General features: G+C 42.9%; 2 long non-coding RNA genes across 4 annotated transcripts; one reads left to right on the top strand and one right to left on the bottom strand.

The window, feature by feature from the left end:
- Positions 1 to 5,329: 5,329 nt before the first annotated feature.
- LOC134158284 (uncharacterized) lies at positions 5,330 to 13,125 on the bottom strand. Of its 3 annotated transcripts, none has more exons than XR_009962696.1 (3): positions 11,515 to 13,125; positions 10,828 to 11,071; positions 5,330 to 5,923 (listed from the first exon to the last, which is right to left on the bottom strand). It is a non-coding gene; the product is annotated as an uncharacterized LOC134158284 (long non-coding RNA). The 3 variants fall into 3 exon arrangements; XR_009962698.1 differs by lacking the exon at positions 5,330 to 5,923 and having other exon boundaries at positions 10,283 to 11,071; positions 11,515 to 11,971; positions 12,313 to 13,125; XR_009962697.1 differs by lacking the exon at positions 5,330 to 5,923 and having other exon boundaries at positions 10,283 to 11,052.
- LOC134158285 (uncharacterized) lies at positions 7,444 to 11,617 on the top strand. Its single transcript, XR_009962699.1, has 2 exons — positions 7,444 to 8,211; positions 9,346 to 11,617. It is a non-coding gene; the product is annotated as an uncharacterized LOC134158285 (long non-coding RNA).
- Positions 13,126 to 13,748: the final 623 nt, after the last annotated feature.

Below are 13,748 nucleotides of genomic sequence, written 5' to 3'. Positions count from 1 at the left end.
CAGATTCTTTCCTGTAAGTTATCCACCCTTGTTGACTTGAAATTCTTTGTTTCAATAGATGTTCCCCCTTTGAAACAGATTGGGTAGATTGCATTTGGGGGGTTTTGGGTTTGGTGATTTTTGTTTTGTTTTTCCTCTGATTCCATCAGCTTCATAATATGTAAAGGAAAACAGTTGGTTTGAGTATTGCACAGATTTTGTCTTCATTTTGTACCTTTTGGGTTCATGCCATACTTACAGACGTGATCTTCCCCCACCCAGCCTTCAGCCCTGCCACCTCTTTCTGATGTTTCAATGTCATTGTTTAATCAGAGTGCTGCCTTGTCCAAGGCAACTTTCTTGCATGTGTAGAACTGTCGTTCTTTCAAGAAAGAGGGTAAAGGTCTGTGTGTAAAGAAAGAGGTCTGTGTGTAAAGACAGCTTTAATTTTTTGTTTACATTAAAGTTTCCACTTTTACAGTTGATGCTTTACTTGCACTGACAGGTGCTTTAAGTAATGTTTACAGGTAAAAATAAACTGCATCATGATCTCTGTTTAAGTACCCAGTGACTCTTCTTCACTCATCTGTCCATTGGAGTGAATGCCAAGATAAAATGTCACATGCTGAGTGCCAAGCCTCCTAGACTGTAGGACTTCTAGAACTAAAATACTTTTTGCCATGTAACTGATGTCTGTCAAATGCGTCTCCTGGCAATGTTGCTCTTGGTATTGCATTGTCACTCTATTATGGATAAATGTTGCTCAGTAAGTGGTGCTGAAAAAAAACTCACTTGTTTTCTAATGAGATGGATGGCTTTAATGATTAGCAGTTTTTATCACACTGATTTTACCAGACAGATCTGTCTTTAGCCCAGGCTGGCAGCCTCCTTTCCCAAACAAATTTCAGTATGTCCTGAGCACTGGTTTGTTCCTTTTTTCTTTTTCTTTTCCCCCTGTCATGCGGCTCATCCTACAAGTTTGAATTAACACCAACCTTTTTTTTGCTGCGTGGGAAACTTCACCTCCTATAGTGAATCATGCATATTATGGGTCTGTTTATATGTGTTTCAGTACTGCTCATGAGACTTTCTGACTTTACCAGCCCTTCTCTGTCAAAAGAATTGCATTGTACTGACTGAAAACAAGTATTTCCCCCATGTTTAACTTCCACGGTCGCAATTCCAAGGTGTTTTCCTCTTGTAATTACCTCCCTGGATTACTAAATACATACAAAATGCATGGGATTCTGCTTGTGCTGATGACACTGGTGTCAATGTAAGGCATGGCCTAAGCATTGTCCCCTATCTTGATGTAGTGACAGCCTTCATTTTCACTCCTGGAATTCAAGAAATTGCTGTCACCTTGCACCTCTCTGAAAGCCCTCTTGACTAATTTATTCACAGGATGGAGATCTAGTCACTTGGGTGTCCTTGGTCGGCTGAGGATGTTCCATGTGATTTTGCCTGATAGAATCATAGAATAGTTAAGGTTGGAAAGGACCTTAAGATCATCTATTTCCACCACCCCCCCCCCGCCATGGGCAGGGACACCTCACACTAAACCATGTCATCCAAGGCTTCGTCCAACCTGGCCTTGAACGCTGCCAGGGATGGAGCATTCACAACATCCTTGGGCAACCCATTCCAGTGCCTCACCACCCTAATGGGAAAGAATTTCCTTCTTATAACCAATCTAAACTTCCCCTGTTTTAAGTTTTAATCCTTGTCCTATCACTACAGTCCCTAATGAAGAGGCCCTCCCCATCATCCCTATAGGCCCTCTTCAGATACTGGAAGGCTGCTATGAGGTCTCCATGCAGCCTTCTCTTCTCCAGGCTGAACAACCCCAACTTTCTCAGCCTGTCTTCATACGGGAGGTGCTCCAGTCCCCTGATCATCCTCGTGGCCCTCCTCTGGACTTGTTCCAAGAGTTCCATGTCCTTTTTATGTTGAGGACATGAGAACTGCACACAATACTCCAGGTGAGGTCTCACGAGAGCAGAGTAGAGGGGCAGTTTCACCTCCTTCGACCTGCTGGTCACGCTCCTTTTGATGCAGCCCAGGATACGGTTGGCTTTCGGGGCTGCGAGCGCACACCGAAGCCAGCTCATGTTCATTTTCTCATCGACCAGCACCCCCAAGTCCTTCTCAGCAGGGCTGCTCTGAATCTCTTCTCTGCCCAACCTGTAGCTGTGCCTGGGATTGCTCCCACCCAGGTGTAGGACCTTGCACTTGTCATGGTTAAACTTCATGAGGTTGGCATCAGCCCACCTCACAAGCGTGTCGAGGTCCCTCTGGATGGCATTCCTTCCCTCCAGGGTATCAACCGAACCACACAGCTTGGTGTCATCAGCAAACTTGCTAAGGGTGCACTCAATCCCACTGTCCACGTCAGCGACAAAGATGTTAAACAAGACCAGTCCCAACACTGATCCCTGAGGGACGCCACTCGTTACTGGTCTCCAGCTGGAAACTGAGCCATTGACCACAACTCTTTGTGTGCGGCCATCCAGCCAGTTCTTTATCCATCGAGTGGTCCACCTATCAAATTGATGTCTCTCCAATTTAGAGACAAGGATGTCGTGTGGGACAGTGTCGAACGCTTTGCACAAGTCCTGGTAGATGACTTCAACTGCTCTGCCCTTGTCCATCAGTTCTGTAGCCCCATCATAGAAGGCCACCAAATTGGTCAGGCAGGATTTCCCCTTAGTGAAGCCATGCTGGCTGTCACCAAGCACCTTGTTGATTTTCATGTGCCTTAGCATGCCTCCCAGGAGAATCTGCTCCAAGATTTTGCCAGGCACAGAGGTGAGACTGACTGGTCTGTAATTCCCCGGGTCATCCGTTTTCCCCTTCTTGAAAACAGGGGTTATATTTCCCCTTTTCCAGTCGTGGAGAACTTCACCTGACTGCCATGATTTCTCAAATATGATGGACAGTGTCTTAGCAACTTCATTTGCCAGCTCCTTCATGACCCATGGATGGATTTCATCATGGTCCCATGGTCTTGTGTACATTCAAGTTCTTAAGATGGTCTCGAATCAGATCCTCTCCTACAGTGGGCTCAAGGTCTTCATTCTCACAGTCCTTGTGTCTGCCTTCCAAGGCTTGGGTGGTGTGGTCGGAGCACTTGCTGATGAAGACCGAGGCAAAGAAGTCATTCAGAACCTCAGCCTTCTCCAAATCCTGTGTAGGTAGTTCTTCTGAGAGCTTCCTGAGGGGGCCTACATTCTCCCTGGTCTTTTATTCGCTATGTACCTATAGAATCCCTTCCTGTTATCCTCAACATCCCTAGCCAAGTTTAATTCTAACTGGGCTTTAGCTTTCCTAACTTGGTCCCTAGCTTCCCGGACCACATCCCTGTACTCCTCCCAGGCCGCCTGTCCTTGCTTCCACCTTTTGTAAGCCTCTTTTTTCATTTGAATTTTCCTCAGGAGCTCCTTATCCATCCAAGGAGGTCTCCTGGCCCTCCTGCTGCACTTCCTTCTGGTTGGGATGCAACATTCCTGAGCTTGTAGCAGGTGATCCTTGAATATCAACCAACAGTCTTGGGTCCCCCTGCCCTCTAGGGCTGTACCCCATGAAACCTTACTAAGCAGGTTCCTGAAGAGGCCAAAGTCTGCTCTCTTGACGTCCAGAGCAGTGAGCTTGCTGCACGCTCTTCTCACTGTCCTGAGGATCTCGAACTTGAGCATCTCATGATCGCTACAACCAAGGCTGCCCTGGAGCGTCACATTTCCAACGAGCCCTTCCCTGTTGGTGAGCACGAGGTCAAGCATGGCACCTCTCCTTGTTGGCTCCTCTATTACTTGAAGAAGGAAGTTGTCTTCCACACAACCGGGGAACCTCCTGGATTGCTTGTGCCAGGCTGTACCGTCGTGCCAACAGATGTCAGGGTGGTTGAAGTCACCCATGAGAGCAAGGGCCTGTGAATGTGAGGCTTTTCCTGTCTGTCTGTAGAGTGCTTCATCCGCAGGTTCTCCTTGATCAGGCGGTCTGTAACAGATCCCCACAGTAATTTCTCCCATAGCTATATTCCCTTTAACCCTGACCCACAAACTCCCTGTGGACTGCTCACCTGTCCCCAGACAGAGTTCCATGCTCTCCAGCCTATCCCTAACATAAAGGGCAACTCCCCCTCCCCGCCTGCCAGGCCTGTCTTTTCTAAAAAGCCTGTAACCTTCCATTCCAACACTCCAGTCATAGGAGCCATCCCACCATGTTTCTGTGATGCCTGTTATATCACACCCCCGTAGATGTGCACACATCTCCAATTCCTCTTGTTTGTTCCCCATGCTATGGGCATTTGTATAGAGGCATCTGAGCCGAGCTCCAACTGAAGCCGGTTCATTGGCTGGAGTGGCTGGGATATCTTTACATTGCTCCGAGCATTTGTTATAGGTGCTGGCAACTGACTGGGTGTGTTGGAATGGAATGATGCCCCCTCCCCCAACACATCTAGTTTAAAGCCTCCTTGACCAGCCTGGCAAGCCTCCTCCCAAAACAGCTCCACCAGCCCCTACTAGACCTGGCCTACAAGCTTGGGTCCCATGTTCAAGACACCCAAACCCCTGACTATGACACCACCCTTTTAACCAGTTATTAACCTGGCTGATCATCCTAGCTTTTCTTAGGTCCTCCCCTGTACCCTGGAGAATTGATGAAAAGACTGTCTGAGCTCCAGAGCCCCTAACCACCTCTCACAGGGCTCTGTAATCCTTCATGTTCCTCAGGCTACTGCTATCTATATCCCTAGCACCCACATGTATCACTAGAAGTGGTGATACTAGAAGTGGCGATGTCACACATCTCTATTCTTCTTCTGGCACTTACAAGTAGTTCTGAAAGAATTTTATTTAACTTTTTTTTAATCTAACATAGGTGGCAACTTGATACCAAGACCTTATTCTTACAATGAATCACTGAATGGTTTGGGTTGGAAAAGACCTTAATATCATCTAGTTCCAACACCCTGGCATGGGCAGGGATGCCTTACACTAGACTGTGTCACCCAGGGCCCTGTCCAACCTGGCCTTGAGCACTGTTTAAGGAAACTTAGAGTTTCAGAAGAAGATCTTTCAGAGTGCAAAACCTTCTTTTTATGTGTATTTATCTCCTGATTTGCAATTTCTTTATTGAAATTTGGAAGAGTTACTGTTAAGTGATAGGTTTTTTTTCCTTCACTGTTTCTCCTGACAGATTATCCAAAATACTGAAAAGAATTATGTAGTCAGGAAAAAGAAAAAAAAGTGATGCTGATTAGCTGAAATACAGCTTTTAATCTAATGACTTTTCATGGTCTTGAAACTGAGAGCTGATCCAATAAGCAACCATATTGGAAGTATTTTAGTGGTTTCTGAAAGAGCTGGATTTTGGCTCAGTAACATTCTCTGAAAACAGGGGGAGTGAGGCTGACCTCTACATGAGTTAAACAAACTAAATACTCCAGCCAAAGACATCTCAGTACAAAATTGCTAACACCCAAATACTCAACCAGCTGTACTCTGCAGAAGTTATGAACCTTACAAAATGATGGCAGTTGCTCAGTTTTAGTTTTGTCCTAGCTTTGCAGTGTGGATGTTTTATTTTTTTCTCATGGTAAAAACGAATTACATGAATGTCTGTTTTGCTAAACTTGTTAAACTGGTGTAGGAAGCTCTGCTTTCAGACTTGCAGCCTTGTTCAAAGCAGGGCAAAATGCGCTGAAGTGACTACAAGGGTTAGCAGCTTTCTAGTGCCTTAACTTTTGAAGATCTATGTGTTTGCTGTGGATGGAAATGGTCCAGTGTCCTCCAGATACGGGACCAGGCATACAATTTACCTGCTTCATATTCCCATTTTTGTGTAGCAGTAGAATGGTCCCTCAGGCTTTTTAGTTTATGAAAATTGCTATCACTTGATGTTCAGAGAAGTGGCTCCCATTTGTAACTTCGAGTTTCTGTACCTGTGTAATACCATGCATTGTTACACATGAACAAGACTAAGAATGTATTCAGACACACTTGAGAAATGTGACACTTTTCTGATCTATAAAACTGCCAAAGCAAGCTGGAGTATTGGTTTTGACCTATGCCAGCACGGCATTGTCCTCGTTTATGAGACTGAAGAGATAGTTTCAAATGCTGTGCCAGCGAGAAACAGCTAAAAGTAAAGAGGGTGTCAGTCGGTGTGCTACTACCCTGTGCCCCTTCAGCTCCTGCATCATGAACTGTGACAACCACTTCCCTCCTCTGTAGGGAGTAGGGGCAAAAGCATAAACACCTTTACATTATGAGAAGTCAGAGGTGGTAACACCCATTAAACATGGAAGGGATCGCTGGGGGAAGCAACAGTTTTCATTAGTGATTGTGAAAGGCTCCTGGAACCGGCTTTAGCCATATTAATTTGATAGATGGACCACTTGGACAAACAAATGGCTGGGAGGCCGCACACAAAGAGTTGTGGTCAGTGGCTCAATGTCCAGCTGGAGACGAGCAACAAGTGGTGTCCCTCAGGGATCAGTGTTGGGACCGGTCTTGTTCAACATCTTTGTCTGTGACATGGACAGTGGGATTGAGTGCACCCTCAGCAAGTTTGCTGATGACACCAAGCTGTGTGGTTCGGTTGATACCCTGGAGGGAAGGAATGCCATCCAGAGGGACCTCGACACGCTTGTGAGGTGGGCTGATGCCAACCTCATGAAGTTTAACCATGACAAGTGCTAGGTCCTACACCTGGGTGGGAGCAATCCCAGGCACAGCTACAGGTTGGGCAGAGAAGAGATTCAGAGCAGCCCTGCGGAGAAGGACTTGGGGGTGTTGGTTGATGAGAAAATGAACATGGGCCGGCTTCAGTGTGCGCTCGCAGCCCAGAAAGCCAACCATATCCTGGGCTGCATCAAAAGGAGCGTGACCAGCAGGTCGAAGGAGGTGATCATGCCCCTCTACTCTGCCCTTGTGAGACCTCACTTGGAGTATTGTGTGCAGTTCTGGTGTCCTCAACATAAAAAGGACAGGAAACTGTTGGAACAAGTCCAGAGAAGGGCCACAAGGATGATCAGGGACTGGAGCACCTCCCGTATGAAGACAGGCTGAGAAAGTTGGGGTTGTTCAGTCTGGAGAACAGAAGGCTGCGTGGAGACCTCATAGCAGCCTTCCAGTGTCTGGAGGGGGCCTATAGGGATGCTGGGGAGGGACTCTTCATTAAGGACTGTAGTGATAGGACAAGGGCTAATGGGTTAAAACTTAAACAGGGGAAGTTTAGATTGGATATAAGGAAGAAGTTCTTTACTGTAAGGGTGGTGAGGCACTGGAATGGGTTGCCCAGGGAGGTTGTGAATGCTCCATCCCTGGCAGTGTTCAAGGCCAGGTTGGACGAAGCCTTGGGTGACATGGTTTAGTGTGAGGTGTCCCTGCCCATGGCGGGGGGGTGGAGATAGATGATCTTAAGGTCCTTTCCAACCCTAACTATTCTATGATTCTATAACATGCCCTGGAGTTTCCACATAAGATTAAGCATTTGTAAGGTTGGGTGTTATTCCTTTGTGGAAAATGCTCCCACAATGGAAGCAGTAGTTGAAGGTACCAGACACGATGTTTTTTGATGAATGTGAGGCAAAGACATGGAAAGGTGCAAAACATGAACAGCATGAACATACGCCACAGTACCAAAGAGCAAGTGTAACAGACTTCCTGGCTAATGAGTGTTCTCCACAGAAACACAGGATTATATCCTGAAAAGGGCGTCATGCTTCCATTTTTGCTTCATGCCTCTTATTTTCTCTCAGTTGAATATGCCTTCTTAGTTTTTGCTAGCTTATGTTGAGCTTCAGAAGAGTAACGTGCTGGCTGCATGGATGCTGTAGTGGGCCAGTAAGAGTAAAATGAAGATCTAAAAAAGAAAAATTTTTAAAAGCCAAATACAGACTTTCCCTCTCAAAAAGGGAGTTACTCTAGACTGAACAAATAAAGCCATGAAACCAAATTGTGCCTTCTAGAAATAGAATAATAAAGGTTTTTCCCTTATGCTCTTCTCCTATTACATCAAATGATGATGGCAGCATCAGGAAGAAGAAAACTGGATGATTCTTCATGTGCTGCTCCCTTCTGTCTCCCTTCTTGTTCAAGCTGCACAAGAAACCTCTGCAGAACCATATGCTCTTCTGGTCCCTTGGATCCTGTAAGGCTTCAAGACCCAGCCTAGGGGCTTAATGAGGAAGCAAGTCAGGGCTTAAGCCAAGAATTAACTAACAAGGTAAGTGTAGGCTGCACTGCTCAAGTACACAGATCTGTGCTATTTCTCAATGGCTTGAATCATGCAAGATGTCACACAGCAAGTAGCAGTATATGCTGCATTCTCCAGCTGATCTGCGTGTGTGTGTTAAGTCCCATGGACCTCACTGTAACTCCTCTCGTCCTTTCAAGTGTGTGTGGATACTGTTAGAAACATTAAAATGAAATTTCCCAACAGCAAAAAAATTAACCACTCTCGGTAATAGACTAATAAGCATGTAATGGTGTGTATATATATATATATATATATATATATATATATATATATAGTAAGCATATAATACATTTTACTTCTCATTCGCTGGAGAGCTACATCATGTGTCCTGGTAGAAAGTAAAATAGAAATGAAAACCCTTCAAAATGATCATCCTAAAAGTGAGTTATATGTAACAAAGTAAGCTCAGCATGTCACTGTTAATTACTAAAGAGCAGGTAAAAGAAGGAATGCATGCCTTTAATTAGAAATTATTTGGTAGACCTAGAAACTGTCCTTCCGGTTAATAAGGTACTACTTGTATGTATTTGTGAAGTTACATACTTTACATACAAGTCAATACACTTATACACAAATGAGGTAAAGATACATCATCTTGCTAAGAAATTAAGGATTACTGTGAAAGTAATTTTTAAGATAAAAAGATTCAATATTCTAGTAACAGATGCAAGACCTTTATCCCCTTTTAGCCTCAGTTAATTTCCAAAGTGTATCCAGCTCAACTGAAATTTTTACAGGAGTTGCACTTTGTTGTGATGGGCTCTTAAGAGCATCAAAAAGGTGTTTAGTGTTCTCACTGCTACTCGTAGCATACGTCTGTGCTTTAGAGGGTGATTGCTACACTGCACATTAGCTGACACCTCTGTTGGTAGTATCAACAACTTGTTAATAGAAAAATCACTTGTCTGTGCTGGAAGGGAGTAATTGACAAATGTGGACCTAGAGCTACTGATGGCTGCAGTGAGAAGTCAAGGTTTTGAATTAAGGAAGGAACGTTTGTGTGTTTAACCATGGTGATATCAAAAGTAAAACTATGAGCAGTTGGATTACACTGGGTTTTTGCATGATATGTTTCTCTTTTCTACTTGTCCCTTGTCTTAGAATATAGGATCCTTATGTGGAAAGCACTGAATATATTTTGAATGCTGTCAGAACATGACAAAGCTGACGAGACAGCTGGTTTATCACAGATGTGAATGCAGTAATGCCTTTGCTGCAGTTAAAGGTAGGCAGTGGGAAAGCACAAAGAACTCTACAGTGGTATCTGTCCTTAACATTCAGTTTGTTTTCTGAATGTAAGACTTCAGATCTCATAGCTGCCAAAATAGCACCTCTGACAAATGCTGAAAAATGACCCATCTGAAATATGAAAAGCAAAAGCAGAAGGTAAGTTTCACTCCAAATAAAACAGTATTGACAAATACAAAAATCTGTTCAAACCCCTTCCCCTTCTTTGTTTTTTCAAGTTGCAAAGTGAATAAATTAGAAAGAAATAGTATTGTTATGAATGCGAACTACACTTCCTTCATAAAGGCACTGGGAAAGTTCCATCCTCATGACCCCTTTAAAAGCCAGTTAAATTAGTTGTTTAACAAATACATGCTAAAAGTGGCAGGAACATGAGATACAGATTGTGTGCTTTGGACACCAACCTAGGAAAGCTATATACCTGCCCGACATGTCTCTTCCAGCTGTGCTTTGTGCAGAGCATTTAGCAAGGCAGGCTCACAGTGGTAGATGAAGCTGCTTAACAACTGAACGTTGAGTTTTCCCAAGCCTTTGTCATTGTGTATTTTCTATTATTTCTATTGTGTATTTCTACATATTTTCAAAAGAACTTGGAGAGGTCTGCCAAACAGCATTATTTTAACTTATAACACAAAACCCTTCAAGAGGCAGAAAAGCAGTTTATTTTATAAAGACCTCAAAAATAAATTCCAAACAGGCTGACAAAACCACAGTGGCAAGTTCTGGTATTTAAAAATTAATTTATTTTAGTGAATAAAAGGTGCATGGACAAAACATGTTGGGTTTTGGTTTATTGTTTGGTTTTTGGTTTGTTTTTTTTTAATATACAGCAAGTTTATCATGAAGGAGAACATCAAAATAATCCATCCTTTCACAATTGTGTTTTCCAATGATCAGTGTGAGTGGGTAACTGCACAGATATTTAATGGGCAGATGTTACAAAGTCATGTTAACAGGTATGTGCAACAAATACCTTTTTTTCCTACTGTACTTACAAATGTGTGGCAAGTAACTGTCATTGTATTACTAGTAAAGGGCTGTTCTTGTTTTCCTGACAAAAAAAAAGCAAACCTCAACTGTAAATAAGAAATGTAATATGACATTGTGAAAGCTCAGACTGTAATGGTTAAGGCAGAGGATTAGAGATCAAGTTTCTTAAAATGTATTTCTGCCCAGGCTGGTGTAGTTTATGAACTGTGGCAACATTTTCAAGCTTCTCTGAGCTGCCTCTCTAATGGAAATATTTATTTCACAAGTGTGTAGAAAAGCCAAATACCAAGGGAAGGAAAAACACTGGCATGCAAAATGAAGCTGAAACTTGGTATAGGTTCTTACATTAGGAACAGCCAGGAGCTGATCATGCCAAAGCTCTTGATGCTCTGGCCTCAGCAGCAGAAACTTCAGCTCCTTTTTAAGCCTTTCTGACAATGTTTTGGAATGTGCATAATCCACTATGGCATGTATTATTGTTGTTCCAGGGAGATTTTGCAGAGGCAACCTTCTCCAGCAGTTATTCCTGCCACCAGGGTACACAGGGCTTTCAACCAGATTACTGGTAGGCTGTAAGAGAACAATACAACTACAGGAAAGAGAATATATTTGTGTTGTTCTTCTCTATAAAGGTTTTCCCATTCATTTTAATCAGTCAGATCAATCACTTCAAAGATTGAAGAAAAAAAATGCACTGAAGATGCTGGAGCAGATAAAATTGTTTGGTTAAAAAACCCCAAACCAACCATCTGTTCTTAAGGTATTTACATCTGTATTACATAATTGTATCAATAATTGTGCTGTCACCAAATATAAACTGATCACAAAAATATGTATTTATAATATATGCACCATTGTATGTCCATAAACAATTGGAATTTTCTTTACTGTTCTTGTACCAAACTTAAAAAGAGAATGCACTTGAAATATTCTTACATCTCTCCTCTGTAAAATTGGGTAACAACTGGCTCCAGCCACAGCCTGGGACTTCACTTTGGTTGAGAACTAGCAAGAGCAGGCAGCATTATTCACCTCAGTGCCATGACTCCTCTCATTGCTTTCCTGTCATTTTGAGCTTTGAAAATGTTCTTTCTCTAACTCCTTGAGGATGAATAAAATCTATCACAAAATGTGACTGCTTTGAAACTGTGTGGTCACTCTCCGCAATCTCACAAAACTACCATAAAATACTGCAAAATTGGCTTTCTACAACTATTTGCTGCACACTGGTTGCTTGTTTTCCACAGATACAGCTGACTGTGCAAAGCATAACGCAGTGAAGAAAGAGGCCCATTAGCATGATTCACCTATTGGTCACGTGCATTTTAGATATAAATATTCCTTCCTGAAGAGGGAATCTTCATAACCAAATCTGTCATAAAATATCGTTGTCATCTGTTATCCTGTAGTTTGGGTATTGAAGCTTGTTTGGTGCCATTTGTTCATGGTATTTCTGATATTCCATTAACTTGCAAGGATCAGCTGCTGCCTGTGAAATACAGCAGGAAAATGCAACAAAGCTTTAAAAAGGAAAGGCACAAACCTGAAGTCATCTTACTTCATCTCAAATTGATCCTGACAATAAGCCACTGTGCCAGCAAACAAGAAGGACTGTCTGCTGACTTTACAGACAGCTTGTTGAGAAGCATCGCCCAATACTGCAATGCAGTGGTTAAACATCCCCATTAGTCTAGAAAATACTTGTTCCTGTTAATGCTGGTTCTATCAGGTCTATAAAGAGACTTCAATAAAGAAATGTAGGATTTTTCTTTATGAGAGAACAGAAAAAGTCATCACAAAGAAAATTTAAGATGGTAAGAGGGTGCATACCTCGTCTGTCTTCCTACAGTACCCTTCCTGATGAACTGTTTGCTACCGTATTCCTCATGTGCTTTACCTTTTATGTAAAAATTCTCTTTTATAACATTTTCCAGCACTAATAGCATGCTATGCTTCATATTCTAAAATCAGTATTAACTGTTTTAAATTACTGTAATATTTTGGGGACTTGAAAAAAATCATAAATAGAGGATTCATGTTATTTTCTTGGTGTTCTTATGTGTCTAATCCAGGAGCGTAGGCTTCTCTCTCAGCGCTAGGGAGGAGGTGAGAGTGCACTTCAAAGCAGAATTGGGGTGCAGTGAACCCACCAGTGCAGCCTATGTCCAGTTCATCCCAAGGCAGCAGAGGCTCGGTTTCTAAAGGCTGTGAGGTTTCAGAAGTTGGGCAGCCTGAATCACCCCTTCAGCCCCACTCCTGATGGAGTGGCCCCCCAGCAGAACCGGGGTGTCTAGTGTATGGCACAGTGTATGGAGCCCACATTTTCCACACATTACAGTTAATGTGAACAGAAAATACAGACTAATGCTTTCAAGTGTTGCTGTACTAAGCATCAGGGTAATTTTTTCACTGCTACTGAAAAATGAACGTTATTCAGCAAAAGCAAGGCACTTGTTTGCATTTGAAATGCGGTGTTACATGACCAAAATTTAAGTATGAGGATAAATATCTTTAACAATGTTAAAAAGAAAGATCCCAGTAACTGATCAGAAAGTTATGACACATGAATTAATTCACTTAATTTGATGGTTTTACTGTTCTTTTTCCACATTTGCTGCATTGGCCCTGGGTGCTGAGAAAGATCTTAAAACACAACAAAAGGTGGAAATTCCTGATCAGCAAATAAAAAAAAAAAAAAAAAATAGCAGTTTATTAACTGACATCATGGGAACAGATCTCCTGGGATTTAAATCGAAATGCAGTATTACCTTGGCCTGTTTTATCTGACAGGAACTTAGTACTTGTCATTTCTGATGTTCTAATACCGCCAGGTAACAAGCTGGACAGCATGGGGATAGGCACAGCAGATGCAAGTGTAAACACTTGCTCTTGTCCAACTTGCTCCAGTGAGCTGGGAGATGCCACATCCTCAGCTGCAGAAACCAGGTAGCATTGAGACACAGAAAAAAGGGTAGTGTGGTGGGTTTTAATTGATTTTTTTGAGATTAGAAAGGCAGGGAACCCCATCTTGGTCTCCATGCTCTAGCCCCATCTGAATTCTGCTGGCACTGAGACATCTCTGAATATCTGAACATCATAGAACGGTTTGTGTTGAAAGGGACCTTAAAACTCATCCAGTTCCAATCCCCCTGCCATGGGCAGGGACACCTTTCACTAGACCAGATTGCTCAAAGCCCCGTCCAACCTGGCCTTTAACACTGACAGGGATGGGGCAGCCACAGCTTCTCTGGGTAACCTGTGCCAGT

This window comes from Pezoporus occidentalis, unplaced genomic scaffold (assembly GCF_034315485.1).
Source record: "Pezoporus occidentalis ecotype Australia unplaced genomic scaffold, CSIRO_AGI_Poc_V1 ctg129, whole genome shotgun sequence".
Taxonomy (NCBI): domain Eukaryota; kingdom Metazoa; phylum Chordata; class Aves; order Psittaciformes; family Psittacidae; genus Pezoporus; species Pezoporus occidentalis.
The sequence above is the reverse complement of the archived record's forward strand: the minus strand, read 5'-3'. Positions and strand labels throughout refer to the sequence as shown.